The sequence below is a fragment of the Ochotona princeps genome, chromosome 5, assembly GCF_030435755.1.
Source record: "Ochotona princeps isolate mOchPri1 chromosome 5, mOchPri1.hap1, whole genome shotgun sequence".
Taxonomy (NCBI): Eukaryota; Metazoa; Chordata; class Mammalia; order Lagomorpha; family Ochotonidae; genus Ochotona; species Ochotona princeps.
The window spans coordinates 69,882,318-69,903,534 of NC_080836.1; positions in this window are offsets into that span (position 1 = coordinate 69,882,318).

The window sequence follows — 21,217 nt, forward strand, 5'->3', positions numbered from 1 at the left end:
TACATAGCAAAAATGTCTTTGTATTTGATAATTAAATACAATCCAAAGCAAACAAAAACATACAGACTTCATCTGTAGCATGCCTGCCCTACAAGTTTCTAAACCATGCACTGTGGACAGAGAAAAAAAATAACAATTACAAAATCCGAAGGCAAACATAGAAAACATCCCATTAAACCTACAAAATATAATAAGCAAGAAACCCAGTGCTAAAATGACAGGACCCAAATTACTCCCTGTTAAGAGCAATCCTGATTTTAAATGGCTCAAGTATAGTAATGTGGAATTTTACCTGTGATTTGAAATGCAATTTCTAATTATGAAGCAAAATGACTGATGTATGTATGTGTGTATTAATGTACTTACTGGTACATTAATTAGTAGCTGTACATAGACTGAAGAAAACATGAATTCAAAGTTTCCTATGAGCTTATATCTTACAGACAATTTTTTACATGACCATAATTTAAAATTCATTGTAGATTATGCTTTGGGTATTCTTGCTTTTCCTCTTTTAAGCAACTACACTAACTTAAAAAAAACAAAAACAAGAACAAACAAAACAAAACAGTTTGTTGGGGATACACACTAGAAACATAAGAAACAACTTTAAATGAAAATTCTCAGAAATGTCAAATGGAAAATTAAATTCCATGAAGGTATGAAACAGGCTAAAAAAGTCAAAATTTCCACTCAGTGAGGAATTATATAAAAGTAATTTGTTACAACTATTTTATAAATTATTCAAACATTTATTTTATCAGAAAGGCACATCTACACAGAGAAGAAAAAACAAAAACAAAACAAAAAAGATCTATCCATTTGTTCACTCCCCAAATGGCCAAAAATGTCAACGCTGAACTAATTCAAAGAGCGGGGCCTCGAATTCCCTTCAGGTCTCCCACACAAGTGAACTGGTACTTGGACCCAAGGCTTTGGGCCATCCTCCACAGTGTGCCCAGGGCCATAAGCGTGGATCTAATTCCTTAAATAATCGATTACAGGAAGTAATTGGGCTTCTTTGAACATCTTGAGACTTTGAAATAGAATAACATTAATTTGAAAATATGAGTAGGTTTGCCTTAAAAATCTTTTTTCAGATAAAGTCTATGTCATACTTACAAAAACCAACCTAGTTTAGAAAATTATCTTCACATTCTAGAACAGCCAGAACATAAACTGGCTCACCTATGGATGGTGATGTTTTCAGGCAGGGGATAAGCCAGTTGAACCATCACAGCACCCCCAAATTCCCTCTTCCTAATCATCGTAAAGATACTATTTGATTTAATGCAATTTTGACAATGGTATGACAGATAAAATGAGTACAATTAGTTATCGTCATCGTATAGGACTAAAATATCCTTTAAACTCAATTTTCTATTATTTGAATACCATTTTTCGACATAATCTAATGTGATTCTCATTTAAAATAATTATTGAGAACTTCCCATGTACAAAGAAAAAAATACATATATAATACATGTTATATATGATATATAATGACTATATATATGACTATGTGTATGACTGCATATATAAAAAGATTATATTAAAGGAAGTCATATATAATGACTATATTATATATAAATATATATAATGACTACTACTAATTTAAAAGATGCTGAAATCCTAATTTCTCTCCAATTATATAAGAATCTACTGAATTTTTAAAATTTTGTTCTACAAGATAAATCTTCATCTAAATATCCTAAAATTTAAAGAAATTCATTCTTGTTTTAATTTCCTCAATATCTGTATATACTGCAAACAAATTAACTTAACAGTATTTCTAAGAATCCATGTGTGATGTCCGTCAACATTCTTAGCGCCAAGGATGTGCCAACATCCTTACTGCTACAGTTTTTTTCCTGGATTATTAGCTCAAATTTTATATATAAATGCACAAGCATGGCCAGGCAATTATCAACTCCTATAATTAAGGTTTGTTGATTGAGACAATCCTCACCCCCTAAAGGATTAAGTTGAATGAAAATGCACTGTGGGAGCTAATGGATTATGAGAAGAAAAATTCCAATTTCCAGTAGCCTCACAAAGAAAATTTGAGATCCCACATAGACAACGCCTGAGGATTAGAAACAAGGTCCAGTGTCATTCTGTTTACAAGATCTCTTTCCATTTCCTGCCAGTTCCACCTGCTTTCAATGAGGTGATTACGCAGCTTTACCTGCTTTTCTGCTTAGCTCCACATTCATGCAAGCACATACATGGATTTTTCTTTGTTTTGTTTCTTTTTTTTGGGGAGAGTTTGACTCATTTCCAAAAAGTTCTTTAGTAAGACTAAAAGATCATTTCTTATAGAACCCAAGTAAAACTACAGTTTAAAGAAACAGATTAATAGTACTAATTTAAATTTATTTTTCTTTTTTGTAAAAGTTGGCTTTTTTATAGTATTCTCTTTACAGTTTGAAATTGTCTTTACGTGGAAATCACTTGAACAAGAAGTATCAAGAAATTGTGACCAAAATTAATTTCTTAAATAATCAATTACAAGAAGTAACTGGGCTTCCTTGAACATCTTGAGACTTTGAAATAGAATGACATCAATTTGAAAATATAAGTAGGTTTGCTTTAAAATCTTTTTCAGATAAAGTCTATGCCATACTTGCAAAAACTAACCTAGTTTAGAAAATTCAATTAGCTTCATGTTCTCAAAATCTCTTTTGATCCTACACTATATTCTGCAGTCATATTCTTATGTTTTAAGATAAATTTTCTTTTGTTTTATTTACCTGAAATGTAAAGCTAGATTTACATTTCAGAAACACATAAACATAATTGAAATATATGAAGGTATACAATTTTATCTATTCATGCTGATTGCCAAATTTCATTCATTAGAATGTGTTACTTAAGAACTATTGTAAGGGTGCAGAGTGGTAGTCTAGTGGTTGAACTCCTTGCATTGAATACACTGGTATCCCATGTGTGTGCCACTTCTTTTCCTGGATGCTCCCTTACACTTCCAGCTCCCTGCTAGTGGCCTGGGAAAGCAGTAGAGAAGGGTCCAAGGCCTTGGGACTCCGTTCCCACTTGGGAGACCATGAAGAAGCTCTGGCTGCTGGCTTGATCGGTGGACCTCCAGCTGCTGTGGCCACTTGGGAGTAAACCAGCTGTTGAATGATCTTTCCCTCTGTCTCTCCTTTCTGTACATCTGACTTTCCAAAAATATAAATAAATCTTAAAAAAAGAATGATTGTATGTAGCAGCATTTAAAAACATAATAGACCAGAGACAAAACTTGTCAAATCTTTAAAGATAGTTCAATAAGACAGTTTGAATAAACTCCACAAATATTTTGACTTATTAGTGGTTTCTCCTTTTCTTAAAGCACCTCATTTCCTTCTTAAAAGTACATTTGACTAACATAATACACAATTCAATTACAGGATTTTCCTGTTCATTTCTTACACAGTAGGATGAATACTGTTGTTTGAATGCATTGCAGTACATAATTGAAAACTCAGTGTCCCCACTGCCCAGGAGTCTGTGAGGCATGTTAGAACATTGAATCAGGGCATAAACAATTTATATTTATTTCAAAATTTGCAGAACACCACACTCACACCTTGGTTCAGCTGCTTAGCTTCTCATAACTCACCTTTTCAATGTGGAAAAAATAAATGAAATCAAGTGCTAAAATGAGTCACTCTAAATGTTATATCAAACAATGTTTTTAAACAGCTTAAAGTAATATAGTAAGTGACTATGCAAGCTAACTTTAGAACGAAAATAAAAATAAAAAAATTACGGAAATTCAATCTCACGGGCAGTACGCATGTTTGACAAGGGTCTGCCTTACCCCACTCAGTGCATCATGTCATGGCGGTAGTATACGTATCTACTAAGAGCTGTGTGGCTTCTCCTTGTTTACAAGTTAATCAGAATTCAATCATAGTATTTCTAGTTTAATGACGTAATCCAACCTAATAACTCTGTAAAACACTACTCCAGAAACCTCAATTACAGTAAGTTACCACCCTCTAGTGTCATTTACATAAGATTTTGGAGACCCAATTGTTGAATGAGTTTGGTAAGCCAAATATGCAAACTATTGCGGAGAGGATCAGTACAACTAGCATAATTAAATATTGTCTATGTTTTGTGTCTATATCCATTTCTGAAATATAAATATGGAGAAAAGTATTTAGGCATGCAGATAAGATACAAACTGTAACGATGAGACATGATGGAAAATTATAGAGTATAAAAGATTGCACACATTCCAACAAATTATTTTTTAAACATTTTTAAATTTTTATCAGAAATGTCAATTTATGAAGAGTAGGAGAAACAGATAAACCTTTCATTTGGTTTTTCACTTCCCAAATGGCTCCAGTAACCAGAGCTGAGCTCTGGGTGCAATGCCCTAAAGTTCCATTTCATAAATTGGAGAACTTTCATCACTCATGGCTAATGGCTGTGTTCCCTACCATGATAGTACTTTTGAGAAGCTGTCGAACTCCCTCCCCACTATCCGCCCCCCCACCAAAGTACTCATCAATTAGCATGAGCCTAATGTGAGAGGTTTTCTTGATAATGGTACATGTTCTTCTTCATTCTAGCACTGTGAATTTTATAGTTAGTTCATTGTCCATGACTGTATAAGGGCATCCCCATAAAACCTGAACATTTTCTGTAAAAGCTGGATTGAACTATAGGCCAAGTAGGCTAAGAAATAAACAGATTTTTAGAAATAACTTCATGATAAATGGCAAAATATCTTACTATAAGGCTAGAAGAAATCACTGAGTTTTCCTGCTAGTAGTGGTAGGTACACAATGTATGGCATAAAGTGTAACAGCCTTGAAATGACAAAAGCTATTTGAGGAGGTATTTTCATTTGTTCACAACTATAAGAACACTATTCTCTGTTTGCACCTGGTGAGACTTAGGAGATAAAAGTTTAATTCTTGACAAACAAAATCCAGCTTGAAATACCCTGTAAATTGACTACACTATGGGGGAATCAGAATTACTTCATAAGGTCGCTTCCATTTTGGTTACAATTCATTCAAAGGGGAGGTTTATTTCTAATTCATTAGTAAAACAGGCCTGGTTGGAGAGCATGGGGGAGGCCTTGGCTGCGTGGAGCCTACCACTAAGGGGCACAGGAACTAGAGGGAGGCTGAGTTCTGGTCGGGTCACAGTTGTAATCCCTTGGCACAAATATCAATTCGGCTTTGACGCACCATGCCATATTAGACCACAGCACAGTTTGGTGCTCTGGAGGACCAGGATAGATGTTGGACAGGCTCAGCTAGGCCTCAACCCCATCTGAGCCATATATGAGATATACGTGGGTATGGATGAGCCGTGGCTGGGCTGAAACTCTCAACAGCAGGAACCAGAATGGGTTGAAGAGCGGAGCTGGCCGAAGGACCTGCTGGAATGCGTGAAGCCCAACACCAGGAAGGAGTCGGAGGGAGGAACCTGAACAGTTCCTCTGACAGGAAGCTGACTCTACAAATAAACGCAGGAAGCCTGGAGGTAAATAACCCAGAAGAGGCTTTGGAATGTGACCCACTGGCATACACTTGGCTCGGGTTGGGGCAGACCAGGCTGAGTCGGTTCACATCATCCACTGGCAAGCCCAAGTGCTGAAACTGTGTGGGGGCCTGGCCGGGTTTGGTTGCGATTAAAAAAAAAAAAAAAAAAGCAGTACAAAACACAAAATGCCAAGGTGAAATGGCCTGTGCTAGTAGGGAATGCAACACCCGACCAGCACTCCTCCCACTGGTTTAGGTGAGGGATGAGAGTGTGATGGGCAGAGCCCGGGAGAGATGCGATACTCATTGGTTCCAATAGAGGTCGGGGCTCAGAAGAGAGCCAACCCAGGAGTTAAAACCATCAGCTGATCGGAGTGATGGACGGTGGCGGGCACTGTGCTTACTAGTAGTACATGTAGGAGCCTGGACTGGGAATGCCTCAAAGTTTTTTTTAGGGGGATTCCCCTGAACAAAATGGAGGAATCAAAGCATTAACCAAGAAAAGATGGAAAATGGAGTAGATGAATCAACCACCTCAGCTTTATGCTTGCAGCGGAAAACTGGACAAGGGGAAACCCTTAGATGGACTATGTCAATCAGTGGACTCTGCACCAGCCTCATCATACCTGGACTGTTGCTGATGATATGTTGGAGCTTCTAACTGATTGAGGTGACGCTCTGCTGGCTCTGCCTACAAACCTGAGAGGGCCTCCCTAAGAGGCCGTTGAACTTGACTGGACAACTGGGATGCTGGACTCTGTATGGTGTGAGCTTTTAATTAGGGAATCTCAACGGAACTTGAGCTGTGGTTATGCATCAAGGTGAAGGAATTCATGATGGGGGAAGGGTTTGGGGTGAAGGGGGGGAATCCCAGTACCTATGAAATTGTGTCATGTAATGCAATGTAATTAATGAATAAATGAATATATATATAAAAAAAACTAGATCTCTTGGACAGGTAGTGTGTTTATGACTCTTCAAATCCAGTTTTGGGAGAGTTTAGTTGGTATACTTCATCAAAACCTTTTGTGTCTGATCTGCATTAACAAAATTTCTTAATTGAACAGTCTCTAACAGGATTTCAGAGATGAGGAAAGACCTGCCAAATAACATGTCAACGGGACTGAGCTTTACAGCCAACTTAGTTATTCTCACTCTGAAGAGAACATTAAGCAAAATATCAAACAATGTTTCTTATATCTCTTCGCAAAATTTGGCCCAATGTTTTATGAATATGAGTAACTTTTCAACCATGCCTGATGAGAGAGGACTCAAAGAGGCAGGTCAATAGGAAGCCCTTAGTGAAGTAACTGCTTGTTATTTTATTTAGATACCAATGAGAGTGCATTGTCACTCTGTACTCGTCTTAGAAGGTCCAAAAGGAATTATGTCTTTCAGCTTAATATTGGCTTTGGAGATCTCTTGTGCATTTGCTGTTCGAGTTGGAAAGGCTTTCATTCATTCTGTCAAACTATCTTTAAAAATCAGTAGATATTTGGCCTTATTTGCAAAAGTTGTGTTAGTGAAATCTATTTTCCAATATCCACCTGCATCCGATTCCCTCCTTTTCATAGCAGTGAATAAAGGAGGTGGCTTTATGTAACCACTAGGGTTATTTTGCAAGCAGAGGAAACCGGAATCAATCACTTCTCTTTTGACAGTATGCAGTCCCTTCTCTCAAATACTAATGAAATAATTTGCATTAAAAAGTTCCATTTCCTATGGGGTAGAGTCATCAACTCCCTTAATAATCTTCCATTGAGAGGCTGTTGGGTACTATGATCAAAAACCAACCATATGTAACATATTTAGGATAACTACATTGCTGGGGCCACTCTGTCCCAGCTTTGGTATGGTAAGGACTATTAGCACACAGACTGGTGTACTAAAACCATGTTTAAAGTCTGTGAAGTAGCTCTTCTTGCTGTCTTACATGCACATTACTTTCTGAATAATTATATCCCTATTTAATGGGCGAGTTCTTTGCAGTCTGAGGTTCTCTTTCTTTCCACCTGGTTGCATGCAGACATAATTTAGGGAAGCATATTCAGAGTCTACATAAACATTAATTTGTTGGCCTTTTCATTATGTTCAACGTTCTAGTCAAGTCAATAAACTCAGCCATTTGAGATGATGTGTTAGATAGCAATGCCCAGGCTCCTATCACCTGAGTAAGATTCACTATGGCATTCTTTCTCCCTGTGATTGCTATCATGAGTAAGACCTTTCACTATGGATTTTTTGGAGCTTCACCTTGCAATGCAGGTATATTAGAATAAACTGCTCTATGATCTCTAAAAAAGTTAGATCTTCAGGACTTTCAGATAGTAATGAGATAACAATATTTAGCATCAAGGTTTCTTTTTTAATTAATTTGTTTTTATTGGAAAGTCAGATACAACGAGAAGTGAAGAGACAGGGATGAAGATCTTCCCTCGGATGGTTCCTTCCCTAAGTGACCGCAATGGTCGGAGCTGTGCCAATCCGAAGCCAGGAGCCAGGAACTTCTTCTGGGTTTCCCAGGGGGTGCAGCGTCGCAAGGCTTTGGGCCATCCTCAACTGCTCTCCCATGCCACAAGCTGGGAGCTGGATGGGAAATGGGGTTGCCGGGATTAGAACAGGCGGCCATATGGGATCCCGGGTATGTTCAAGGCAAGGACGTTAGTGGCTAGGATATCTCGCCGGGCCTTAATCTACTTTTAGAAAATAGAGGCTGCTATTTGGGAAGTTGGTGTATAGTGAAGCCTATTGTGAATTTAACAATTTAACACTTACCTATGACACCAATGATTTCCTGAGCTTTTCCACATACAATATATAGGTTATGGAAGCCTCATGAGCCAAGATTCTGTCATCTTCAGACAAGGCCAGGACTGAAGTGGAAGTTCTCCTCTGCCTTTGGAGAATGGAACATTTCCTCTTTAAATTACTATGTTTTTCATTGGGAGCATGGACTACATAGATCCTTCACGGAAAAGCATAACTTGCGGAGTGTCCTGGCTTTCCTCACCAGAAATGCTCTCTAGTGGGTGTTAAGATCAGAATGCCTTCTGGGCTGATTCTGAGGTCACTGAACATTAGTTACAGTGAATGCTGCTTGGACGGCTTTCCATTCTGAAGTAGGTTTTCCACTTCAGCCACGTTTATGCTGTTGCTTAACACTTGAAATGGTAGCTGTATCATCTACCATGTGGGGACTTGAGGTCTCATAGTTCATAGGAGTGAATACAGAATCACATATAGGTGAAAAATCTTTAGACCTGAGAGGATAAATATGGACATGACTCTCCACAAGACAGGATTTATTTCAACCCTTGACTGAAATCCTTTGCATTAGATGTAATTTGGCTCTTTAGAATCTCACTGTTTATCTTGAAGTAGGGTTGATGGTTTCAGCAGTCCATTGAGAACCTCACTGGATCAATGTAGATCCAGGATATTATACTTTTCCTTACGTCCTATCCTTTCTCTATCGCCTCATCTTCCTTCCATCCTTATTCTTTAATCTTTGCAATAATATAATTTCAATTTACCTTATAATATAATCACAAATGAAAGGTAAAAAAACCACAACAAACAAAGTGTAAAATTAACAAATTATCAGTTGGTGATCATCAACTGTCCTGCTCTCTCCATGTCTTTGCTTTGGCACTATCCAAATGTAAACTGCCATAGTAAAGGCTAGTATTAGGAACTAAGCCGTCTCAGCATGTGCATCTCAGTAAACCTCTCCAAGCTATGAATTCCAAGAGAAGAGAAACAGAGGAAAGGAGGGAGAAGAAGTTAAAGGTGACATAAAACTGAGTAAAATTTAGTTACTATCTGCTCTTTTTGAGGCACACAGTCTGTTTTTCTCAATCCCAGATGCTGGGTTATCCTCATATTGTGGGAGATGCAAGGTTCAACTTGTGTTACAGGTCCTTGTCTTGCCTGACCTGAACATGCTTGCGTACTTAAGATAAATTTTATTCAGAATGTGAGAAAATGATTACACACACACACACACACACACACACACACACAACCATATATAGAAAGGCACCTACAGAGAAGAACATATTTGTTATTTTGTCAGCCAAGGGGAAAACAAAAAGGTTTCTTTTAAAAAGCCCAAAAACCTAGAAATATGCATGTCAGATTGCCTCAAATGATCCAGTAAACCCAACCCACTACTGGATATGTATCCAAAAGATCTGAGTATATTGTATTAAAGAGGTACCTGCACAAACGTATTTATACAAGCGCTATTGGCAATAGACTAAATATGGAACAAAATAAGGTTACCATCATCAAATGAACAGGAAAAGAAAATCTCTCTCTCTCTCTCCCTCCCACTCCACAAGCATTATTATATTGGTCTTCACCTTGATAGTAGTGACTTCTGCCTTCTGATTATAAAGGCTATCTTGAATTTTATATTTTTACACAACATGAAAGAAGCGTAATGTGGTATAACTTATAAACAGACTTTTAAAATTGCCTATGCATCATTTTGGACATTGATGAAAGAATAAAGTCCTGAGTCACAGATTAATCCTGTAGGAGATCATTTTTACGTCCTTTACCTCCATTCTGACCCCAGTTTATTGCATTCTGATTACAATTCAGTCCATTTCCTGCTGACATAATAGCTCTGTAATCTAAACTATGTTTTCCAAGTACATTAATAAGGATATTAAATTTAAATACACTATGCACTAAGGACTTGGAAACCTTGCTATTGCTATATTAATGTTAGTACATCACAGTGGTATATGTGAATACCTCAAATCCCTTGGAATTGCACTTGGCAGTAACTCAAACTACAACAGTGGGAAAGTCACTGACCATCTGTCGCTGCAGCTGAGTGAGAGTAGCAAGTTCAAAACAAACTGAAAACAATGGCTGATCGTTGGTGACATTTCAGGAAAGAACTTGCCTAAATACACCACTTGGAAAATCAAAAGAGTTCCCCCATGGTACTGTTTTACTCTACTGTTCATTAAACATCTTAATAAACAATACTAGAATTTCCTTACAGTGCTAAAATGTTTCTTTTGTCTAACAGAAGAACTTCTAAAGAGTCTCAGTGTTGATTGGTTAGTAGAGCATTGCTGAATGCATATGTTACTTAATATTTGAAAAACCACAAGTAAATTCATCTTTCTAGTTACACACTTCCTATTTAAGTTAGTTAATAACAATCTAAGTGAGTGACAAAAGAAAAGTAAACACGTATGCATTACATGTTTCCCAAATCTCAGTAAGTTTTCCTAATTTCTGCATCAGTCAAACAGCTTAAATACTTGGGAATCTTTTTTTTTTTCTATAAATGATGGGAATTGTTTTGATTTCTAAATATATCAAAGAAGATATAATGAAACAAAACATTAGCAGAAAAAGAGAAAATTAAACTCATTGAGGTCTTATGACTCAAATAAATTGGAGGAAATGAAGCCAGCCTTGAGTACTAATTTGAATATTAAAATATCGTGACTCAATTAAAAACAGGAACCAGCTTCTGTTGTGTACATTTCTGCACAAAATGATGCATGGGCTCACATAGCTCTGTAGACTGGTTCGTATGTGTGGACTGTACTATTAAAACTCAACCAGTGTTTTCACTATAGAGCTTCAGGAGAGGTTTGCAAAAATGAACTTTCTCTTCTTAATCTTAATTTTTTGCTCAAAGTAGGGTGACTGCCCAAAGGAGGATGGACTAGGCTCATGTTTGAATTTCGGAAATTGACTCAGATCACCCATATGTGTAGCAGGTGTCTACACATCTGGATTGTCCGCCACTGCTTTTCCTAGGTCTTGATCAGGGCACGCGTATTGCTTTTGCAGAGCTGAGATATTGCAGCGTATTAAGCTAATCTTTGATAAAGACTGGAGGACCAAGAACTAAAACTATAGAAGAGCTGGTTTGACTGGCCTCCGCACACCCCTCCCCTCCTGCCAAGCAGGCCATCAGAGAAAGGTTGACTAAGCCACAACATGAGAAGTTCTTACATACAGAATGTTAGAAATAGTGACTTATCTCTGACATAAAATCTGCATACACTTGAATGATTAAGAATGAATTAAGTTTTACTGACAAATATGATTTGAATATATGCTATAAAATTTTTTGGATTTAGTGAATGACGAATATAATGACAATAACAGGAAGTCACTTTTAGAAACTTTGTTGGACATGGATAATATTTTATTGCTAAGATGAGAACATCACCATTGTGAAATTCCTTTGCTCCTATTTGTTGCACAGCATTAACTATCTTGAATTAGGCATAATTTCTTTCATATAATGTCTTATAGAGAAATAAATTTATAGAGGTTTTATGCATTGGTCTCTCAGACCACATAGCTGTTCCTTCACAGAAAACATTTTGGACTCTTGTACTCCTAAAATACAGACAATCCCAGAGAGTCCAACATCCTATTGTCTAGATATATCTAGCAGTATCATTAGAAGTCCATCTTCAATTTGGAATTAGAGATGCATACTGCATTGTATATTCACATCTGGATAGGATAGTCCGTATTATGCCAGCACTATACATTCCCTTAAATGAGAAGCCATGAAACAAAGTCAAAAACAGGAATGAAATTAAAGCAAAAATTGCACAGCACCATAGAGTTAACTAACGGATTACTGAATAAACAATGTGTCAATGAAGAAATGAAAAAGAAAGCACAGTCCTAATCTTTGAAACATTCTTAATACAAGAAAAATACAATGCATAATTTTTTGCAAATTATTCTTAACCATTAATGATAGTATAAAAATGATAGTAAACATGATAATATTGTGTAATTTTTTAAAGTTTATTTACTTAATGAAGGACAGTTTTAAAGAGATAGAGAAAGAAAGTTTTCATTTACTGGTTCACTATGTGAATGGCTATTATGTCCTGGACTGGCAAATCCAGGAACCTGAATTTCCACTGGATCTCCCATGTGGGTGGCAGGGTCGTACATATTTAGGCACTATTTTGGTACTTTCCCATGTACATAAGTAGGAAGCTGAATTGGAAATGAAAAACCTGGGTTTCACACCACTGTGTCATAAGTGGTGCTTTAAAAAGCTGTGTGAAACATAGATTCTGATGCTCTATAATTTTAATTGTCATTAAAAGAAGAATAGGGTAATAGTAAACATATTAAATCATGTAAGTCCTTATTATTCTATATATTTCTGAGTGGATTTAAAACACAATCATGAATATTTAATGGTACATGAGATTATAATGCAATATAAGGAAAATTATATCAAATTATATCAAATTTTTCCTTTTGGCTTCACCCTTGACAGATTAAAAAATAGAAATTATGATGTGATAAAATTTAAATGCACAAATAATTCTTCTTCACTTTTATTTTAGCGCATCTATTTTATTCTAAAAGTCATAAAATTGGAACTATGCAGAAGCCTATTGGCTAAAGTCTTCACCTTGCGTGCACTGGGATCCCATATAGGCTCAGGTTTGTGTCCCAGCTGTCTCACTTCCCATCCAGCTCCTGTTTGTGGCCTGGGAAAACAGTCAAGGTTGGCCCAAAGCTTTGGGACCCTGGAAGAAGCTCCTGCGTCCTGGTTTTGAATTAGCTTAGCTATGGCCATTAGGGTCACTTGGTGAGTGAACCCACAGATAAAGATATTTCTTTCTGTTTTGCCTTCTCTCTGTAAGTCTGACATTCCAATAAAAATAAATACATTTTTTTAAAAAGTCATAAAATGTATTTCAATATTCTTTCAAAAGGGGAGAGAAACATTTCAATTTTTTAAATTTCTTTTTCTGTCTTTGGATTCAGTTTTACCATTTAAGTTCTTTTAAAATGTTTCAAAGAAGATTTGGCTGCCAGAATATATAGCAAAAGTGACATTTTAATGGGAATATTTACATATAATCTGTTTTCTGTGTATTTAAATCAATATCACAAAAGGCTAATAGATGTGTAAGAAAATGCTAAGTCTCCTTAGCTATTAAGGAAATGCAAGTAGAATCATGTTGAGCTTCCGCCTAACTCTAGTCAGAATGGTCTACACACAGAAATCTAGTATCCACACTGTAGAATATGTGGGAGAAAAGGTACACTGTTTCAATAATGGTTTGAGTGTATGTTAGTGAATCCACTATGGAACTCGTTGGATTCTTCACACAATGGAGAGTGTGAAGACAAATGAAACTTGATTTAACATATCAACAGATTAGTCCACTCCTGAGAAGATATCCAAATAGACTTCTGCATGTAAGAAAGTTATCTGGAACCCTCTATATTTACAGCAAAACCCCATTAACAAAGACATGGAAATAACCCATTGAAAGACCAATGGATAAAGAAATGGGCGCAGAGGGAATACTACATAGTTCTTAAAAATAGTACTTAAAAATAGTGCAAGTCTAACACTAACAACAAAATCGTCCTAAATGGACACATTGAACCCAATCAAATAAACCAATCCCCAAAGGACAAAAACAATATGCTCTTTCTGATATTAGCAACCTATATGCAAGATGCAAAATAAATGGATATATAGGCAAGCAAGAATATATGTCTGTGTTCTTATACATGAACTGTCTAATGAAGACTAGCATATATGGAAGTGAAGATACATTGCAATATGCATCTTAACTCCTGGAGTATTCCCAATGAAACTGTTAAATACACCTTGGCGACATGATACTACATTTTCTACCACTGCCTATATCTTCAATACTGTGATACAGTTACACAGCGGAAGGTTGGACTTGTGACTGTTACTGAAGGACTATACTAATGTAATAATATGGGCTAAACTGATCGGGGTAAAAATTGGGAATGCAGAAAAGGGAAGGTTAATACCTATACCTACAAAATAGTATCACGGAAAATAACAGCAATAAAAATAAATAAAAAATAATCAATTTTGAAAATATTTATTGTTATTACAAAGGCAAATTTCACAGAGAAGGAGAAACATTGAGAGAGGTCTTCCATCCTCCTGTTTTACCTCAGATGACTGCAATAGCCAGAACTGAGTTGATCCAAAACTGGGAGCCAGGCGTTTCTTCCTGACCTCCCACATGGGTACATGGGTGCAGACTCCCAAGGTCATGGACACATTACCTGCTGAATTGGACGTGGAGCCGTGGAATGCTATCTTGCGCTCATAAGGGATACCAGTACCACACAGGATTAACCTGTAGCACAACAGTGCTAGCCCACAATACTCAAGTTTATTGCCTCTAATCACAATAATGAATTTCACTTACAATTTTAAATTCTAAATTTCACAAAATCTCCTATAAACTTCTCTCTTTCTAGAATTAATATTTCACTGATTTCAGGCTTCTGGCTGCCACAACATTGGGAGAATAATTGTCAGACTAGAAAGCCACCTGGTTTGTGATATTGTGATGTGGCAGTGTTAGGAAACTGAATGACCTTCCCTATCAATTCTGTATTTAGAAACTTATCCTTTCTTCTTAGGAATCATAGTGAACCCTTTCACTTTTGTTTATTGAACCACAAAAGAGCTCTTTGATTGTTATGAGCCTTCTCTATAGCTTAAAACTTTCAATATACAGAATATTCACTGATCTATGAAAAAACTAGTGGTTTCCCAATAATTGGGAACTCATTTTAGGGGAAAAATCATTTTTAAAATGTCTTTATCCGAGTATATATATCACACCCATTCTTTGTAATTCTAAGAAAATCTGCTATAGCTTGAATAAGAAACAAACCCTGAAACAAGGATATATGTGAATATGATTTATTCAGGAAGTGACCTCAGAAGAAACTAGTAAAGAAATGAAAATAACATGCAGGGAAAGAAAAGAAAGCTTAAAACAGTGTGATCACAGCCCACTGTCCTACAAAAAAGTCTTTAGATTAGTGGAATAGCTGTTAAGTAGCTTTTGAGACTGTCCCATGGCTGCCATGGGCTCCTGATCGCTGCGAGTGCCGATAGCTTCTGTCTGTATGGTACAAAGAGTTAAACGCCATTAGCCCTTCCCACAGGGTCTTTGGAGAGCTGCAGGTACAGGCCCCTTGGAGGTACTCCCAGTCAAAGCAGAGCATGCAGAACATCTATCGCAGAGGAATTCATGCTGATCTAAATTCTCTCCTGGCTCCTGCCTGAAGTCCACCCTACCCTTTGAAAACCATGACAAAAGTTGATGTGTGACTCTGGGAGTTACAAAAGCTTCAACTCATTGATGAGAAAATTTAGAATTTAATTAGATGTAAATTTTATAATAGTCTTGTAAAAATGTCCTGTTTCTTCTTAGCTAAATTTATTTTTTCTATTGAAGCATTTTATTTTTGTGCCCTATCTTTTTAATTGTTATGCTGAATAAGAATTCTGTTTTGTAGGGCTTTTTAAAAAAAAAAAAAAAAAGATCTATTTATTTTTTATTGCAAAGTCAGATATGTAGAGAGGAGGAGAGACAGAGAGGAAGATCTCCCATCCAATGATTAATTCTCCAAGAAACCGGAACAGCTGGAGCTTCGCCCATCTGAGACCAAGAGCCAGGAGGCTCTTCCAGGTCTCCCACACAGGTACAGGGTTCCAAGGCATTGGCCCATCCTGGCCTGCTTTCCCAGGCCACCAGCAGGGATCTGGATGGGAAGTGGAGTTGCCGGGAATAGAACCAGCGCCCATATGGGATCCCGGCTTGTTCAAGGTGAGTACTTCAGCTGCTAGGCCACTGCACCGGGCCCTTGCATGGCTTTTTATCTGACAACTTACCTTTACATATGAATCATGGAATTAGAATTATCCTATAGAATCTCAAAAATATGAATCCCTTTAAAAATATCATATGAATCTTTTATATTCTCTTATTTGCTCACATGTTCCCTGATTTATTTTTTCTTGACAATAGGATATTGGACTTTCAACCATTGTCTATACCTATAATGAATGATACATTCAAATAGTAGAAGGATGGGTTTGTGACTGTTGCTGAAAGACTATACTATTGTATGGTCCCAGTGCAATAGCGTAGTGGTTAAAGTCCTCGCCTTGCACGCCCGCGATCCCATATGGGCACTGGTTCTAATCCCGGCGGCCCTCCTTCCCATCAAGGTCCCTGCTTGTGACATGAAATAGCAGTTGAGGACAGCCCAAAGCCTTGTGACACGGTACCCATGATGGGAGACCAGGAAGAGGTACTGGCTCCTGGCTTTGGATTGGCTCAGCACTGGCCGTGGCGCTCACTTGGGGAGTGAATCATCGGATGGAAGATTGTCCTCTGTCTCTCCTCCTCTCTGTATATCTGCCTTTCCAATAAAAATAAATAAATCTTTAAAAAAAGACTATACTATTGTATGATATGGATGAAACACAATGTGTAGGCATGGGGAGGGAAGGAGCTAAAGAGGGAACACCTGTGCCTATGGGACCATGTCATGAAAAAAAGAAAAGTGATAAGAAAATTGAGGAAACAGCAGGATATTTTAAAGTCTGCAAAGTAAGAAAAAAATTAAAAAAGTGTTGATCATAGAATGAAATCAAAAGTTTGATTTGACAAGTGTGTGAAGTGTGCCTAATTTACTTTCAAATAGTTAATGAGACATTATAAACTAGTATTCATCTAATAATTCCAGGATTCCCTGCAGTCACCAGATCATTAGGACATGCAAGGCCCTTTACAAATCGGACACATGATGTGCAAATCAACTGAACAGAAAAAGCATTGTCTTTGTCATGTTAAGGCAATATAAAGTTACTATTCCTGCAAACTGTCCATGGAAATAGAAATCCTAGCTAAATCTTGGGTCAAGTAATAGTTGTATGATCTTGGATAAGTTATTTAATTATTTTTTATTTTAATAAACTTATTTTGAAGTGGAATAATTATGTTTCCTAACAGAGAAAAAGTGGGGATTAAATGAATTTTCAAGCAAAATGCAGACCTGTCAAAAATGTGTTCGAAGAGATGTTTTGTGAAAAACATATATTAAATAAAAATGAACTTGCACGAAAAAAATGTATTCTTTAATCCTGCTTTTCACAAACTTTAGGACATCTCTTCTAATATGGAAGGACACAAATACAGATGTACACATTTACAGTTGCCATCAGGCACTAGCTGTCCTGAGTAGATGACCATTGGAAAAGCTGACATTAAATTGGTGGAAAAAAAAAAATCAAGATCAACTTTCATCATGAATTTCAAGCTCAAAGGATACTTCTGAAAAAAAAAAATTACAGCCTGAAGTTTGTGTATGTGTGTTATGTTGTATGGTGTATGTGTGTGTGTATGTTTGTAAATACTTTAAACAACCATCTAGACAATAATTTTTGGATAAGACCCCAAAGCCATACAAAAACAAATTAAACCAAGAAGATTCTGCAGAGCAAAGGAAAGGACAAAGTGAAAAGTCCATTGCTTGAATGGGAGTGTGTATTTGTGAACTATGCATCTGATAATGCATTAGTATCCAGAATACATAAGGAACTCATGAAAGTAAACAAAACAAATTATCAAGTTAATAGATGTAAAAGATAAAAACAGGATTTTTTTTTTCCTGAAGAGGAAATATGAATGGTTGACAAACACATGGGGAGAAACAATCAGAATCGCTAGACCTCAGAGAACAAGAAATTAGTCTTAATGGAGTATCACCCTTACTCCAGTTATGCAATACCAAGAAATTACAGATGATGTTGAGGTTGTTGAAAAAGTTACCTAACTTGTGGAAATGCAAATTTGTATAACCAGTATAGAAAATTGAATGAGAGTCTTAACAAAATTTAGATTAATTCTAGCGTGTGATCCTGTTATCCTACGTCTTTGAATATATTCAGAGAAAGGAAAGAAGCATACAAAAGAGATACCTGAACTTCCATGTTTATTAGAGCCCAATTCATCCCAGCAAAGACATGGAATTGAGATACGTGATCATGGCTGGGCCAAAAAGTGTGGTAGAAATATGCGATAGAACACTATTTAGTCATTAGGAAGAAGTTCCTATTTCAGAACCTGCTGAGATTCATGATTTATCAGTGCGAATGCATTCCCATGTTAGAGAATCAACAAACACTGGATTCAAATGTTCTTTGCCCTATCACAGATTGTCATAATCTTGCTCCTCAGATGTTAGAACGTTTCTTTAGCTTAACTGATTGTTTAGCATTTAGTAGTTCATGCCTTGTTTCTCACACTATTCCTTAGTTATTATTCCTCAGTATGACATTGAAACCATGCCATGACCCTGCCCCTACCTCTACAGTTCTTGATTGGAAATACATAAACCAATGATATCAATGCTTTTGTCTTTAACTTAACTGTTTGCCCTATTTCATTGTATTTCATGCCTTGTTTTTTTCATGGCACACAATACACCCTTCATTCGTAAATATTTGTAATTTGTGTGGTTATGTGACCATTGCCTATCTTTCCCCACATAATCTCAGTATCAAAAGGCAAGGATTCAATTAGTCTGTGCTTGTTTTCTCATTAGTACATTACATGCATATGTATATGTATATCTATATGTGTGCATATAGATATGTATTTGTATGTGTGAATAATTAGTACAATATATGCCAGTAAACCAAATAAAGAACATAACCAGGAAATAATGCAGAGAATATACCTAAAATATATGGTACCTTTAACTTTTGATTATGTCGCGTAATTTTTTTGTGTATTTACGTATAGCATGTCCTTAGACTATTAAATGGTTTGAAATGTTCTAACAGAAACATTGCTTTAAACATCAAAATGATTTCATTAAGTCTTTGATAACTTTAGTGAATGATTTAGTCATCATTATTGAGCACTAAGTGCCCACAGATGTAACATTTTCTTAGAAGACAAGCGAGAGAGTCTCAGTGCTTTTTATTATGGAGGTGGAGTGGGTAGCATCTAAACAAGGAACATCATGAGTAAAATCTGTTCACTTCAGATGTAATTAACCTCCTGCATCATCTGCATTATTAATGTGAAGAGTTTATTATACTGTGCTAATGTATCTGAATTTCTATTAAAGTTTTCTCCACTAAATAAATAAAAGCCTTGAGTAAAAGATGGCATTTGCTTTAACCGTTCATTATGGATTTTTAAAGTGAGGGTAGATTGTTAAATAAAAAGTGCTAAATAGATTGTATTTCATGAGTCTTTGAGCCTACCAAACGTCATTGTCTTATTTATTAAAAAGATCTGAAAAATCATTCATCAGAAAAAATAAATACTTGTACTGAAAATGTGTTACTTAATTCAAAAATATTTGTATTAAGAACATTGAATGACAATATATTTAGTTTAAACACTTACTAATTCTAAAGCATTTATAATTTATCTGGAAAATGATGGAATGCATTTCTGTGTACTATTTTGCAAAGTATAGTTCTGATTGAAGTAGTTTTGAAATTCTATGGATTCAATTACAGTGAAGATACTGTCAAACATTTTACTAAGTTTATACAATATCTAAAGTTAGCAAAGCATCATTCTTTTTTTTTAAAGATTTATTTATTTTATTACAAAGTCAGATATACAGAAAGGAGGAGAGACAGAGAGGAAGATTTTCCGTCCAATGATTCACTCCCCAAGTGAGCCGCACGCCAATAAGAAGTCAGGAACCTGGAACCTTTTCCAGGTCTCCCACACAGATGCAGGATCCCAATGCATTGGGCCGTCCTCGACTGCTTTCCCAGGCCACAAGCAGGGAGCTAGATGGGAAGTGGAGCTGCCGGGATTAGAACCGGTGCCCATATGGGATCCCGGGGTGGTCAAGGCGAGGACTTTAGCAGCTAGGCCACACCGCCTGGCCTGCAAAGCATCATTCTTTAAAGTTCTGTTATTTGGAAATTTAAGATAGTGGTGACTTGTAGATTTATAAACCTTTCTATTAATTTTCCTATATGGAAGCAATAAAACCTATTGAATCATATTCATTTATATATTTAAATATTCTAATGCTTTATTAAAAATTTAATTTGATATCTGTAGTAGTATTTCTCATATTGATTTTCAAATTAGTGTTCATATGCTTTTAAAGTTGTGGTTTCCCAAGTAAAAGGAATTGGACATTAAGGGGAGCAGATATGCAACAGAGGATACGCAAGTGGGTAAGCACCTGGTGACACAGTCAAAAGTCACTGCACTGAGGTTCAGTCTCCTCTGGGGTGAAGATCTTAGGATAAGGTTATAAACGCTTAGTCCATGTGATTTGTATCTGTTCAGCCGTCCCTGTGATTCTTACTGCTTCCAGCCAGATGTAAGCAACCATTTCCAGTTTCTTCTATCAGAAAGATGACCTTTGATGAAATGCTGCTCTTTTCCCTGGCCATCCAAAGGGGAAGGGCTATTGTGATTTGCTTTGGGAGTTGCAGCATTGTTTCCTAACTCAGATTTATGCGAATGTATTATTTAGCAATTAAAACAATGGTCTAAAGTCAGAACTTGAAGCTTCTTCCAAGTTTCCCACGTGGGTTCAGGGCCATAAGGACTGGAGCCACATTGCTCTGTTCTCCCGGTCCATACACAGGGATCTGGGTATTAGTGGAGTAGCCAGGACACCCCTGATACCAGCATTCTTATGGGATGCCAGCACTGTAGGCTAAGGTTTAGCCTATGGCATTAAGCCACTGATATTTAAAGAATTTCTAAAAAGTGAATGTCAGATATCATTACATCTGTCTCTTGAATTTTATCCAACAGAATCATTGAAAGTTCAGTTCCTCTCCTTCATGCATAATGAAAATAACAAGGTCTAGATTTGGTTGAGGA